This window comes from Anomaloglossus baeobatrachus, chromosome 5 (assembly GCF_048569485.1).
Source record: "Anomaloglossus baeobatrachus isolate aAnoBae1 chromosome 5, aAnoBae1.hap1, whole genome shotgun sequence".
Classification (NCBI taxonomy): Eukaryota; Metazoa; Chordata; class Amphibia; order Anura; family Aromobatidae; genus Anomaloglossus; species Anomaloglossus baeobatrachus.
In genome coordinates this window covers 535,053,154-535,068,835 of record NC_134357.1, presented here as the reverse complement: position 1 = coordinate 535,068,835, position 15,682 = coordinate 535,053,154, and the positions used below count along the sequence as shown (strand labels likewise).

General features: G+C 42.5%; 1 pseudogene; it reads right to left on the bottom strand.

Moving 5' to 3' along the window:
* The window catches only part of LOC142312170 (uncharacterized), a 42,781-nt pseudogene extending 27,928 nt beyond the window's left edge, over positions 1 to 14,853 (bottom strand).
* Positions 14,854 to 15,682: the final 829 nt, after the last annotated feature.

Genomic DNA, 15,682 nt, shown 5'->3' with positions numbered 1-15,682 from the left:
TTATACTACACCACTACACCCCTATATACACCTGTATTATACTACACCCCTATATACACCTGTATTATACTACACCACTACATCCCTATATACACCTGTATTATACTACACCCCTATATACACCTGTATTATACTACACCCCTATATACACCTGTATTATACTACACCCCTATATACATCTGTATTATACTACACCACTATATACACCTGTATTATACGACACCCCTATATACACCTGTATTATACTACACCCCTATATACACCTGTATTATACTACACCCCTATATACACCTGTATTATACTACACCACTATATAAACCTGTATTATACTACACCACTATATACTACACCTGTATTATACTACACCACTATATACTACACCTGTATTATACTACACCACTATATACTACACCTGTATTATACTACACCACTATATACTCCTGTATTATACTATACCACTATATACTCCTGTATTATACTACACCACTATATACACCTGTATTATACTACACCACTATATACTACACCTGTATTATACTACAGCACTATATACTACACCTGTATTATACTACAGTACTATATACTACACCTGTATTATACTACAGCACTATATACTACACCTGTATTATACTACAGCACTATATACTCCTGTATTATACTACACCACTATATACACCTGTATTATACTACACCACTATATACTACACCTGTATTATACACCACACCACTATATACACACCTGTATTATACACACCTGTATTATACTACACCACTATACACTACACCTGTATTATACTACAGCACTACACCCCTATATACACCTGTATTATACAGGTGTATATAGGGGTGTAGTATAATACAGGTGTATATAGGGATGTAGTATAATACAGGTGTATATATGGGTGTAGTGGTGTAGTATAATACAGGTGTATATAGGGGTGTAGTGGTGTAGTATAATACAGGTGTATATAGGGGTGTAGTATAATACAGGTGTATATAGGGGTGTAGTATAATACAGGTGTATATAGGGGTGTAGTGGTGTATTATAATACAGGTGTATATAGGGGTGTAGTGGTGTAGTATAATACAGGTGTATATAGGGGTGTAGTATAATACAGGTGTATATAGACCCCTATATACACCTGTATTATACTACACCAATACACCCCTATAAAACCACACCACTATATACTACACCACTATACCCCCTCATATACCACACCTGTAAAACTGCATTTCCATATACTACACCACTACACCCCAAATATTTGTCAACAGTTAACCCCCTCCCCCCCGCCCCCCATTGTCCCCGCAGGTTACTAGTAACACTCACCTCTCTTCTTATTGTCCCCTCCTCAGGCACCTCCGTACAAGCCCCCCGCTGAGCGGCTTCTCTTTCACATGCCCAGGCTGTGCCGACGCTGTATTCCTAGGAGCCGCTGCTTCTCTCCATACGGCCCCCGCCGCTGCAGTGTCTTCTGCTGCCGGGCGGGAACTTTTCAAATGACACACGCACGCCATACTGACGATATCAGGGCGCGCGTGTGTCACAGAAAAAGGTGCCGGACAGGGAACAGAGGACAGATTCCTGTGTTCCGCTGCCTACACTGACTGTACGGAGCTGCAGGATCTGTCCTCTGTTTCCTACCCGGCACGCAGCGTGTGATGAGGGCAATCTGACCACGGGACTCCCGGAGCCTGGAGCTCCGGACAACAGGTCAGATTGCCCTCATCACTGACCGGCCAGCAAGGATGCCCTGAGCCAGGCGGGCCGGTCACAGAGAGTAGGCGGGCCGGATGTGGCCCATGGGCCGCCCGTTGCCCAGGTCTGCTATAGCACAATCATCAGTTAAATACCTGGGAGTGTATATAGGGAGGACGGTGGAATCAATTTACAAATTGAACTATGGTCCACTGATCAGAAAAATTATAAACCAACTGAGAGGCTGGAAGGGATTACCCCTACCACTATTGGCAAGATGCCATCTCATAAAAATGATGAGTTTTCCCAGGTTGCTGTACCCCTTCCAAACGATTCCGTTACTGATAACACTAAAGGATGTCAACAGACTCAACTCAGCGTATGCAGATTTTGTTTGGAGGGGAAGGAAACCTAGAATAAAGCTGCGTACGCTGATGAAGTCAGTGGAGGAGGGAGGAATAAACTTCCCGGACGTCAGGGGGTACAACATTGTGTGCATCATGAGACATGTGATTGACTGGCTGAGAGGAACGAGCAGACACTCAGATCATGGCATGGAACACAAGTATGCGGAGCCATGGGACCAGACGTCCATTCTTCACTCCCCACTGTCCAAGGTCGAAGGTCACATAAGAAATTCAATTATATTGCGAGACACCATGCTGGCCTGGAGGTTGGTAAGATGGAAATTGGGACTTTCATGGAAGGTATCAAAATATCTAAATCCTTGGGCATCGCCAAACTTCCCCCAGGGGCGGGAGAATAAACTGTTCCTTAGATGGAAAGAGAAGGGCATTAGAAAAATGAAAGATGTTATGAGTGTGGAAGAGAGAAGGTGGCTGACAGGATGGGAAGTGCTGGATAAATATGACCTCAACAGTTTCCACATTATCTAATATTAACAATTGAAGCATGTAGTAATGAGAGATCTTGGAGAGATTGGAAGGGAACTGAACAAGAGCATGATTGACGAGCTAATGGAGTGCGATGTAACAAGTGTGAATGTCTCTCAAATATGCCGAACATTCAGAGGTGTGTTAATATCCCGGGAAGACAGTCGTACGCTTTTAGCGTGGGAAAAGCAACTAAAAGGACGAGAAGCAGTGGGTGATATACTGAAAGGAAGGGTGCAGATGCGGAAGCAGGTCACCAATGAGATGGAGAGATTTAGGATATTACACAGGGCGGTGTTGGGTTTCAACATACCGGGTAAAAATGCACGGTGTCCTAAATGCCACAAGGAAAAAACAGACATGCAACATGGTTTGTGGGAATGTAGGGCAATAAAGAGGTTCTGGAATCAAGTCATAACATTGGTTCAGACAACATGGAAAATTTACTGCAAACCAGAATTAATGGTGTGGATTTTTCACGTCTTTGAGGGTGGAGTTAGAGGGGGACTAAACACTCAAGATAAAAAGACATTTGCAATCATACATGACATAGGCATGATAGCTAAAAGGTGCATCCTAAGACACTGGATAAAGGAGGAGGCCCCATCCACAAGGGAAGTCATTGGCGAACTACATAATCTTCTGAGGTTGGAGAAACTAGAAGCAGAAAGGGACAAAGACAATAAGACTACCAAGTTCTTTGGGAGATGGAAAACCTTTATAGAGTCTCATTTCACACAGGAAGAAATAATTAAGTTGGTGACACCTTTCAGGCATTCGGAGTGGTACCTTCTAAATGAAATCCAGGGTAGTTTGGGAAAATTGAGGTTCAACTAGCGGGGACTCGAGGGAAGGGCGAAGGAGAGACGTCACGGCAACAACAAGGCTCAACATTGATATTGGAAATATTACAGGATGACAAAGGTGTTCAGGGGTTTGTTTTACATGTGTTACGTTTGGATTTTCTAATACTGACTCATTGTATATCATTGCAAATTGAAAAATGGTTTGGAATACCATGTTAAGGTTTTATCCTTTTCTTTGAAATATTCTGGCGATGAATGTACGTTTTTTGTTTGTTTTTTTTTGCAATCATACTTCTTTTGCTATGGTTTTGTATAAAATTTTGTAAAATCAATAAAAATTGTTTGGAAAAAAAAATTCCTGTTGAATGTGGCAACACCCCATATGTGGTTCTATAGTACTGTTTGGTCAAGCAGTGAGACTTGGGAGGGAAAGAGCGCTGTTTGACTCTTAGGCGGGCTTTGCACGTTGCGACATCGGTAACAATGTGTTACCGATGCTGCAGCGATAGTCCCGCCCCCGTCGCACGTGCGATATCTAGTGAAAGCTGCCGTAGCGATTATTATCGCTACGGCAGCTTCACACGCACATACCTGCCGTGCGACATCCCTCTGGCCGGCGACCCGCCTCCTTCCTTAGGGGGGCGGGTCGTGCGGCGTCATAGCGACGTCACACGGCAGGCGGCCAATTGAAGAGGAGGGGCGGAGATGAGCAGGATGTAAACATCCCGCCCACCTCCGTCCTTCTCATTGCAGCCGGCGGCAGGTAAGGTGATGTTCCTCGCTCCTGCGACTTCATACACAGCGATGTGTGCTGCCGCAGGAGCGAGGAACAACATCGTACCTGTCGCACCATCGGCATTATGGAAATGTCGGAGGCTGCAGCGATGATACGATAACGACGCTTTTGCGCTCGTTCATCGTATCAAAAAGGTTTTACACGTTGCGATATCGACTGCGATGCCGGATGTGCGTCACTTTCGATTTGACCCCACCGACATCGCACGTGCAATGTCGCAACGTGCAAAGCCGCCCTTAGAGACTAGGTTTGTGCAGAGCTCTTGCTTCTGGAAACACAGACCCCCTAATTTCTCTTCACTACAGAAATGCCAAACATGTGGACGCTAAATGTGGTTTAGTCACACTGGCGCTCAGAAAGGAAGGGCATTTGGATTTGGGAGCACAGATTTTGCTGGATTTCTTTTGAAGAGTGAGGAGGCATATCGTCTCTCCAGAGACTCTGTGCAACAAGTAAAGTGGAAACCCACTATATTTCCATTAACATGTAATGAACCTGATTTGAGACTGGTTTTCTTTTGTGGATTGAGTTGAAGTTTTTATTGGGAACATTTTATATAAAATTTTGGATCACATTTATCCTGTGCTTTACACTGAGCACTTACATCAGGGTTTCCATCTAAATCTCCGAATAACTTTGCTCAAATGAAACCCTCCAGAGATCTTTTAACTATGTGGGAGGCAAAGATACTTTGGCCATCATTCCAGTGCACGGAAAATTGACATGACATCATAAGTTGGCAAATTACAGCAAACTATAACGTAACGGTACATCATATGTCGCGAAGGTGTTGAAACCATAAATCATAATGCTGAGAAATGTGACTGACGACAACCAACTACATCTGTATGGCTCAAAGCCAGAAGTTGCCAGGAGAAATTAAGTCAGCTTTAGAACTTTTTAGAAAATTTCTATTATCTATTTTTTTTGTTTTAACTCCAACTAGATTTTGGGAGACATTAACAAGATAATGTGGGCAGTTAAAAAGGCAAACAAAATTCTGGGATGTATCAAGACAAACATTGAATCTAGATCAAGAGAGGTAATTCTTCCCCTATACTCTGCCCTGGTCAGACCCCATCTGGAATACTGTGTACAGTTCTGGGCTCCCCAATTCAAGAAAGACATTGATACTGTATATTGAAGCACGTAAGAGCAACCAAGATGGTAGAAGGTCTGCAAGCCATGTCATATGAAGAATGGCTAAAAGAACCAGGAATATTTAGTTTGCAAAAGAGAAGGCCGAGAGGAGACTTAATAGCGGTCTACAAACATCTGAAAGTAAGTCACAGTGCAGAGGGAACCACCCTATTCTCATTGCACAAGGAAGTACAAGAAGCAATAGGATGAAACTAAAATCAACGAGATTCAGATTAGACATTAGGAAACACTTTCTGACAGTGAGGGCTGTCAGGGAGTGGAACAGGCTACTATGGGAGGTAGTGAGGTCCCCATCAATGGAAATCTTTTAGTGAAAACTGTATAAACATGTAGCTGGGATGATTTAAGAAGTTGGACCCGATGGCCCTTGAGGTCCCTTCTAACTCTACCATTTTATCATTCTATAAAAATTGAAATAAAAAAAAAAAATCTCACTTGGCTCTCACTGCACATAGAAGGCTGATTTGTCTTAACAGCAAGGCACACCATAAGAATTATATATTTTTTGTTCCTATGATTCTCTAAGTTTTCAGCGCATGCTACAAAACCGGTCATTTGTCTTTGCAGTTTAGACATCTGGGCGGGTAAAGGTCAGCATCTAATCCCGGAGGGTAGTTTGGATCATTTGGGGTCTTGATAAAACTGGGCACGAACCAACAGAGAAACTTACAATGCCCAAATTAATGGGGACAGTTATGGGTGGAAGAGTGTATTCATTTAGGAGGACAAAGGATATAGCTTATATCTGATATGAACAAAGTACACCACAGATAAAGCGGCCACAGCCAGTAACTGAGAAAAATCTATGACATTTCTGCATTAACTGGGTAATACTCACCTAGGTAGTCATCTGTAGGAACCTTCTCTTTACATCGCTCATCATCCCTCACATATGTCTCTGTAGCATTAATATGGGTCAGATCTTCACCCTGAAAGAAATATTGTAAAAGTCACAGACAGATGGAGAAGTCACATCTATGATCAGCTCTGATCCTGCCAGCTCCATCGTTCTCATTACACAAGTATAAAACATATAATACTGGTGGATAAAACAAGACTGAACACAAGACCTTCACAGCCGTCTACACATCATAGGGAGATTTCATGACACCTTCCCTCCATCTACCTGATGATCCTGAGGAACATTGGGATCTTCTTGTTTACAGTCCTGTGGAAGAAGAGGACGGGGACATCTCTCTGGTGTTGTCCTCTTACTGGATAGAACTGGAGGAAACACATACAGGGACTGAATTAATTCCTTGCATGCAAATAATTATGGGCCGTTTGTATTTAGTCCGATCTATTACCTGGTGATGTGAGGGGCTGGGGAACCTCCATCATTATGTCCTTGTACTGATCTTTGTGTCCTTCTAAATACTCCTGTTGGGGGAGACCTCCAGGGGGTCTCTCAGGGTCGCGGAGGAGGATTTCAGATTGGATCTGCGCAGATGTATGTATGAGGAAAAATGACCACACAGAGACGTGTCTCTATCCGGGAGAAGCTCAATGCTCTTCTGCCCCTTGTATTCAACACATAGTATATATATACAGCTTACTCAATACATCCAAGTTATCTATTAACCAACCAGCTAGCCGGGCATAGTTCATTTCTTGTCCAAACAGCCTTAGAAACATTTGTTAGTAAAACATTCAAGTGTGCCTAGACATAGATGAGAGACCATGAATGGAACAATGTCAGTTAGTTATTCTCTTCTATTCATGAATGTCAGTTAGCCATCTGAAACTACAGATAAGCATTCCTCTATGAATAGAAGAATACTATTCACCTATCTGAAACCACAGATAAGTATCTCTTCCATTCATGATTGTCAGTTACTCATTCATGAACTAAAACGTACTCTACTTAGCCCTGAGTATAATTTGTTTTGGTTATACATTCTGTTAATATGTCAATTAGGTATATATGGAGAAGCAATACATAAAGCATTCAAAGGACAGATCATCTTATTATACTGGACAAACGATTCATAGCCTAGACCTTCACAGTCCCCCCTTAATAAGATTATCTGTCTACTTACTCTGTGAGGGCTACCCAGGGACTACAGTATCCCACAGCTATGGTATATAGGTGCGTGCTAGTCACGCCGTCGGGTCTTTCCTAACATCTTCACCTCAGTTCCCACAGAGGGGACCCGAGTCCCGTGGCGCCCTTTTATAATAACCTTCTAAGTTTGACTTTGGGTCGTTGAGCTTTGATGGTAACTATTGTGTCAGTTTTTGAGGGGCTACTGGTGTATGTAATACTGAAGGGAAGGTTGCCATGGCTATAGCCTCGTCTGTCCCCTTATTACAAATCTTCTTACAGCAAGGCAAAATACAGTAAACAGTAATTATAGCAAAAACCAACACTAGAAGGGTTATAATCCCTACCTGAATTAGTATCCCTTTCAGTGAAGTCATCCAACTAAACCAGTCACCCCAAGGATTGGTTACCCCTGAATTTTCTTTCAATTCTTTAGATAAGGAATTTAATTGTTTCAGGGCCTGGGTGATCTTACCGTTTGGGCCAGTTTCGTCAGGGACATAAGTGCAACAGGCTTCCCCTATCATTGCACAAACACCTCCTTTTTCTGCTAACAACATATCCAGAGCCATCCGGTTCTGGTTAGCTAGTAGGGTGGTTTGACCCAATTGGATTGATAATCCAGTTAGTGCATCCCTTGAATAATTAACAAACCTTTGCTGATTGTAATACTGGTAATTTATCCATGCAACATTTTTATTAACCGTGGTTATTGGAATAAGAGACTCAAACCCTGCTGCTACTTCGTCTCTTGCTTTATACTCATTTGGGACCCCCCTTGGGACTCCATTACGTCTATATATACATGCGGATCCTCCAGCAGATCATTAGTCGACACAGCTCTACGGGCCCTAGCCATACCTTGTACACTGATTTTTATCTGCTCAGGGGTAACTTCATGATTTACTGGTGCTATAAGGATGGGCATTAATACTTTCATCAGGGCACACTGACCTTTCCAGGGGAGTTCTAGCCTAGACCTCACTTTCAGGTCCCCACATAACCAATATATATCTGCTACTGAATGGGTGTGGTTATGGGTCAACTGGGTTATATTTGCATCATCCTTTTCAGTGATGTTATGGGAACAGTAACCGGGCCCTCTGACTTATCCCTTTACTTTTACAAGACAAAGCCTCAGGTGGTCTATATCCCCAATCTTCCCCAGTATTCCATCCCACATCATTCCATGATCTGCAATTCATATTCCCTTTACGTGTTATGCATAGATAAAAAATAAATTGCGCTCCCCTCCGCACCCAAGCAGTCCCCGAACAGTCCACCACTGAGCAGTAGTCAAAAAAGAAAGTGTTCACAGGTGATGTCATATTGACCCATAGTTCATAGGGTTTACCACTGGGGTTTTTTATCTCCATTCCTTCGGTTAGCAAGACACAACTCATGATGAAAAGAAGGATCTTCATTCTTTAGCAGAAACAAGCTTGCAATGGGAGGCGTGGACCCAGGTATTTCTTCCTTCCAATTTGACAGATGTGGGAGTCACCAGCAATACTTGGTAGGGACCCTCAAACAGTGGCTCTAGGCAATGTCTCTTGACGTGTCTCTTGACCAACACCGAGTCTCCTGGCTTCAAACGGTGGCAAGTGTCATCTCCTGTAGAGTCTGGGAGAGAGGAGGAAACTATAGCATGTGTGTTAGTTAGTTCTTTAGCAAGATTAACCACAAACTGCACAATCTTATCATTTGATTCTGACAATTCCTGGGGGCTGAACCCTGCGATCGGGGGAATTGACCCAAACAAAATCTCATAAGGGGACAACCTGTGTCTAGCCAATGGGGTCGTTCTCACATGATACAGAGCAACCGGGAGTAGATCCGGCCACTTCAGGCCAACTGGAGAAAACATCCACTACTACTAGGCAGTATTCGTATCTCACACACTTGGGCAACTGGATGTGGTCGACTTGGATCCTCTGGAATGTGTACAGGGGCTTTGCTAGGTGTTTTGGTGGGACTTCTTCTGTCCTTCCAGTGTTACAAGTTTGAGAAACATGGCAGCTCTTATTATAGGCAGCAAGCATGGTAGATATCCCAGGGGCATAGAAGAACTTGCGTATCACTTCTTGGCTCTGTTTTTTCCTTCTGTGGGTGGGGGGGGTCATGTCCCCAGGCAGCTATCGCGGCATATATTATTCTAGGAAGGCAGGGTAGACTGTTGACCTTCCAAATGTCACCTTCTAGCTTGGCTCCATCTCTCTTCCATGTCTGCAGTTCTTCTCTTTGTGACTAGTCTTTGTTCTGCCTTGAGCCGATCCATTGGTGTTCCACCAACATTTATGCGGTCTCTGGGATGTTCTGGTCATTAATGTCCTCATGTATCAGGGGGTGAGGTGGATACATGAGGACATTTCCAATCCCTTACACACAGGGGCCTGACAGCGATCACTAGAAGTCTTCTTCACTACTGTGCAATCCTGATGATCTTGAGAAACATTGGGATTTTCTTGTTTACAGTCCTGTGGAAGACAAGGATGGGGGCATCTCTCTGGTGTCTTCCTCTTACAGGATAGAACTGGTGATGGGAGGGACTGGGGAACCTCCATCATAATGTCCTTGTACAGATCTTTGTGCCCTTCTAAATACTCCCACTCCTCCATGGAGAAATAGATGGTGACATCCTGACAACTTATAGGAACCTCTCCAGTCAGCAGCTCAATCATCTTGTAAGTGAGGTCGCGGATCTTCTGGTTCAGCTAAAGATAGGTCTTGTAGAATCCTCTTCTTCTGTGCGCTGATCGTAACCATGGCTTGGACCTTCAAGATGGCAACTTGTCTTGGCCTGGACAGGGCAAACGTCAGTCTGCGGACACATTCTGCATTTTTTTTTTTGACAGGAGTTCCTACTGTGGTGATGAACCCTCTATTTACCCATATGACACCAAAATCATGCACTATGACGAAAGCATATTGAGAGTTTGTATAAATATTGGCAATATCATCTTCAGCATAGGTACAGGCTTCAGCCAGGGCCACAAGTTCTGCTTCTTGGGCGGACATTCGGGCTGGAAGTGCTGTAGCTTTGATTACTGACACTGAGGTGGTTACAGCATAACCTGTATGAAAGGTGCCCTTTCCATCAGCAAATCTTGAGCCGTCTGTAAACAGGGTGTAGTCTGGACCCCCAAGCGGGCGCCCAGAGACACAATCGGGCGTGACAGTTTCTTTCTCTATCTCCTGGAAGCAATCATGATGTTCAGCTTCATTTTCCTCACTACTACCTCCCCTTTTTTGAATCTATTATCCAAAGCATAATTAGACTCAAAAAAAAGTGTGTGGCACTGAAGTTCTACATTTAGGTATAAAAGTCACATTGTGTAGATTGTACCTAACCAGGAACACCATAAATATCGCGTTATGTGTAACCTTATAATGGTAAATTATTTAAATGGCTTTTTAACCTTCACTTAGACCACAGAAATCTGCATTACAATCTTTCTTTCTATAAAAAGAAAACAGATGATTAAAGAGATTAAATATCATAAACACAGAATACAATAAATCATCCACATACCTTAAACCAAATTATTGTAATTATTAATAAATTAGATTATTAATAAAGGTTGTAATAATTAAATAATTGTACACAGCCTGACTTCTATGTTCCAATATCTACCAATAAATCTAAACATGTCCACAATTCAATTTATTCTGTCTAGATAGAATCAGTAAAATAAAACACTATTGTCAATTACTTTTTTCAATATAATTTACAATGAATTGCTAAAGTAGGGAAAAGTCTCTTTTTTATAGCAAACAATAGGACTACCCCCTCCCCCTGTAAATTGAAACTTTAGCTGTTTGACCCACAAACTGGGAAAACCTGTATTTTGGGTCCACACCCTGAAGCCAAAAGCAAACAGGGCTTGTCTTCTCCTTGTTGGGTTAAAAATCTATCTCCTCCTTTATTTTTTTTTTAAAAAAAAACCAAAACATGCAACTCTCAAAATTCACCCATCCCATCCACAACTGGAATACATCCTTTTTCATGTTTCCTTCTTATTTTTCCTTCTTGAAGCATCAGATCTGTTTCAAAGGTACGTTTATTTAAGGGTTTTTCCTCTTAGTTTATTGCTTACTAATTAATATGGCATTCCCCCTATGACTGTGCTGACTCAATCCAACCTACACACTGGATATATCTTAAATGTCTTCCACTGCCATCTCCAGCACAACCACTCATTCATTCATTCATTCATTCATTCATTCATATTAAATCTTTCAGTATTATAAACTTTTACTAACAGCTTTAATTTAATATTTTCAATATAGCAATGGATGTTAACATTTTGATCCCTGAGGCTCACATTGCAAATACTCATTAAATCCAATTTCCTACTAACCTGACACTCTCTTTATGACTGACCCAAGTCCCAAATATTACTTTATATATATTTGTCCATGATTTTAGTCTAATTATAGATAAAACACCCTTTTTTTTTTCTGTCTGAGTATATAATAGTCCACCCAGTCTGTTGTTTAAACATTTACACATTACATGGTCTTCTTCACACATGCCCCTCTCACTTCCTTTGTATTAACCATGCCTCGACCACCATATGCTTCATCCACCATTTTAAGATCTGACCTAAAATGTCTGCCACCAAGAATAACACGTGGTTTATCACAGTATTGCGGCCTAGAGTCCCCACATTCACAACAAAGTTCACTCTCATCTGGATTTTTCTGGTTACAGCTAGAAAAGGCCCATACCACACCATCGCCATTTGGTCCCATTGTCTTCCAAAACATTCAAAACAATTTTTTTTTTTTTTTTAAAGTGTACAAATCTAACAAAGTTCTTTGCAACAATATACATTGCTAGGGATTTTTGAGACCTTACGATAGATAACACGGTTCGTATATACTGTACACTAATATCCATGAAAGAAAGGAAAACCAAAATATTAATGAAATACTGGCAATCTGTATCTCAAGAAATCTAATTCTCCATAATACACATCTCTATTTGATTCTTTTTTTTTTTATAAATGGATATAATACTTAGCTAACACGTTACAAAAATATATGTATTTACCTGCCCCTATTCTATTTTAAGATATAATGTTGCCAGACTTTTAAAACACCAATTGTTCAAAAGATTTTCACTTATTTGTACAATAAGGGGTTCATACTTCAGGGATTGAAAGTAACAAATTTTGTACTTGTAAACTCTCTATTTTCACCAGGCTATCCAACATATTCCTCTGATTCTTCCTGAATCGTCTGACCACCTTGTAAAACCATTTGCCAGCCACTTCCCCAGCATGATGTAAATTTGAATTAGCCAGGTTATTATACACCCCTGTCTCCTGCACCTTCTTCTTCTATTTCAACCTATCCTTCTGACTGCAACATCTACACTACACTTTACCAAACACCTGTGCATCTTCCCACAATCCTTTATCTTTCAACTTCACTTTCTTTCCCTTCAGCGCCGCATTCCATGTGACAGCTATAGCCATCCGCTCCTAGGCAAACCTAACACCTTAAAAATCTCTAAGGCATGGCGCACAACTTTCTTTTCCTCTCTGTCTGTCACTAGTTCTATAACATTCTGCGAACCTTCTCAACTTTCTTTTTCTCCACCTAAACATTGTTGCTGTCTTGACGGCAGTTGGATTACACTAATTCAAGACTATATGGTGCACGCTACAGTCCGGCCGGCACTGGGCGTTCCACCCTTACTCTAGCTCCCTCAGCTAAGTAAAAACAAAAGGTGTCCCGTGAAAGGAGGAGGACGTACAAAAATGTCACATACAAGAATGTCCCGCCCTCCGGACTTGGTCAGCTGTACCAATTTATTGTCCTAATCCCTATGTTCGATCACGGGTATCCCCCCCGCATCCTCAAAGTACGGATCGGGTCAGTCTAACCAGCTATATCCAACTGCTGCCGTCTTACACCCTACTATCCATCCTCCGGATCCCTTGTGACAATTGAAATCCACACCACAGGGTAGGATTCGAGCTACTGGGCCCCCAGCGGGCATCACCACCGAGTCACTATCGGTTACCTTTAACTCCGATGGGGACACAAGGCCTGTCACCCCCTCCTCTCCAAAAACAACCTTGTCGGCAGTGAATACACAGTATGTAACACTTACCGGGGCTGTTGGTTGATCAGGCCTGTTGGAGCGGAGGGAGGTCCTGGTCCGTGACGTCCAAGGTATCGGGGTGTCCAGGTATCGGGGTGCTCCTTATGGGGGCCCCACGTTGGGCGCCAAACTGTTGGGGGAGACCTCCAGGGGGTCTCTCAGGGTCGCGGAGGAGGATTTCAGATTGGATCTGCGCAGATGTATGTATGAGGAAAAATGACCACACAGAGACGTGTCTCTATCCGGGAGAAGCTCAATGCTCTTCTGCCCCTTGTATTCAACACATAGTATATATATACAGCTTACTCAATACATCCAAGTTATCTATTAACCAACCAGCTAGCCGGGCATAGTTCATTTCTTGTCCAAACAGCCTTAGCAACATTTGTTAGTAAAACATTCAAGTGTGCCTAGACATAGATGAGAGACCATGAATGGAACAATGTCAGTTAGTTATTCTCTTCTATTCATGAATGTCAGTTAGCCATCTGAAACTACAGATAAGCATTCCTCTATGAATAGAAGAATACTATTCACCTATCTGAAACCACAGATAAGTATCTCTTCCATTCATGATTGTCAGTTACTCATTCATGAACTAAAACGTACTCTACTTAGCCCTGAGCATAATTTGTTTTGGTTATACATTCTGTTAATATGTCAATTAGGTATATATGGAGAAGCAATACATAAAGCATTCAAAGGACAGATCATCTTATTATACTGGACAAACGATTCATAGCCTAGACCTTCACACTCCCACTCCTCCATGGAGAAATAGACGATGACATCCTGACACCTTATAGGAACCTGACACATACAGTCATCCCCAGATCCCTTCATAGCGTTACTGTATAATGTCCCAGCATTACCAGCAGTGTCACCTCTCCAGTCAGCAGCTCAATCATCTTGTAGGTGAGTTCTAGGATCTTCTGGTCATTGATGTCCTCATGTATCGGGGGTGAGGTGGAGGCCCTGTGATTGGGCTCAGGGGTCTTCCCCATCCCTCAGACACAGGGGCCTGACAGCGCTCACTAGAGGTCTTCTTCACTATTGTGTAATCCTGGTTATGGAGAAACGCATTAATAAATCTCACTACAGACATTTCCAGAGTCCTCACCTCTCCAGTTCTGTCCATCTGTTATTCCCATAGATAAGAATGATGTAATGTGATGTCATCAGAATCTCTCACCTCTCCAATAAGCCAGAAGAGGATCTCTAGGGTGAGCTGTAATATCCCCTCCAACATCTTGTCTCTGTCCATATCCATCCTTGAAAGGTCAATCAAAAAAAGTCTCTCACATAGAAGATCTCAGCTGAGAGGATCCGATATTGTAGGGACCTGGGAAAAATATATCATTGTACCTCATTATGCAGTAGATAGAAAAATAATCAATATTCAGAATCCACAGGTCGGATGCTCGGATTGGCTTGATTTGGGTACCGAGTATCATGAAAGTAAATGGGAAACTTCAGCATATTTCTGGAAAATCTTCTGGAAAAATGCTCGAGCTCCCCGTTGACTTGGTAGACAAGTTGAGTCAATCAGAGCGGCCGAACTGCTCATTATGAGTACCGAGCACCCGAACATGGTAGTGCGCGCTTATCACTAGTTACGAGTACCGAGCACCCGAGCATGGTAGTGCCTGCAAATCAGTAGTTACGAGTACCGAGCACCCGAGCGTGGTCGTGCCCGCTCATCACTAGTTACGAGTACCGAGCACCCGAGCATGGTAGTGCCCACTCATCACTAGTTACGAGTACCGAGCATGGTAGTGCCCGCTCATCACTAGTTACGAGCATCGAGCACCACAGCATGGTAGTGCTCGCTCATCACTAGTTCCGAGTACTGAGCACCCGAGCATGGTAGTGCCCGCTCATCACTAGTTACGAGTACTGAGCACTCGTGCATTGTAGTGCTCGCTCATCACTAGTTAACATTATTTCAGTCAAATAATAAACGCTATAAACTACTGAGGACTATCAGTTTTGATTATTTCATATTTTGTCTGAAGCAAACGAAGAGAGGGGAGGGGAGGCCTGTGTTCCTCATGGACACATCCTAATATATTTATATATCAGAAAACTGACCAGCAGCTTCCACAAATGTAAACAGGTACCAACCGAAAAAAACAACATAACTACAATAGCATATCCAGTGATAT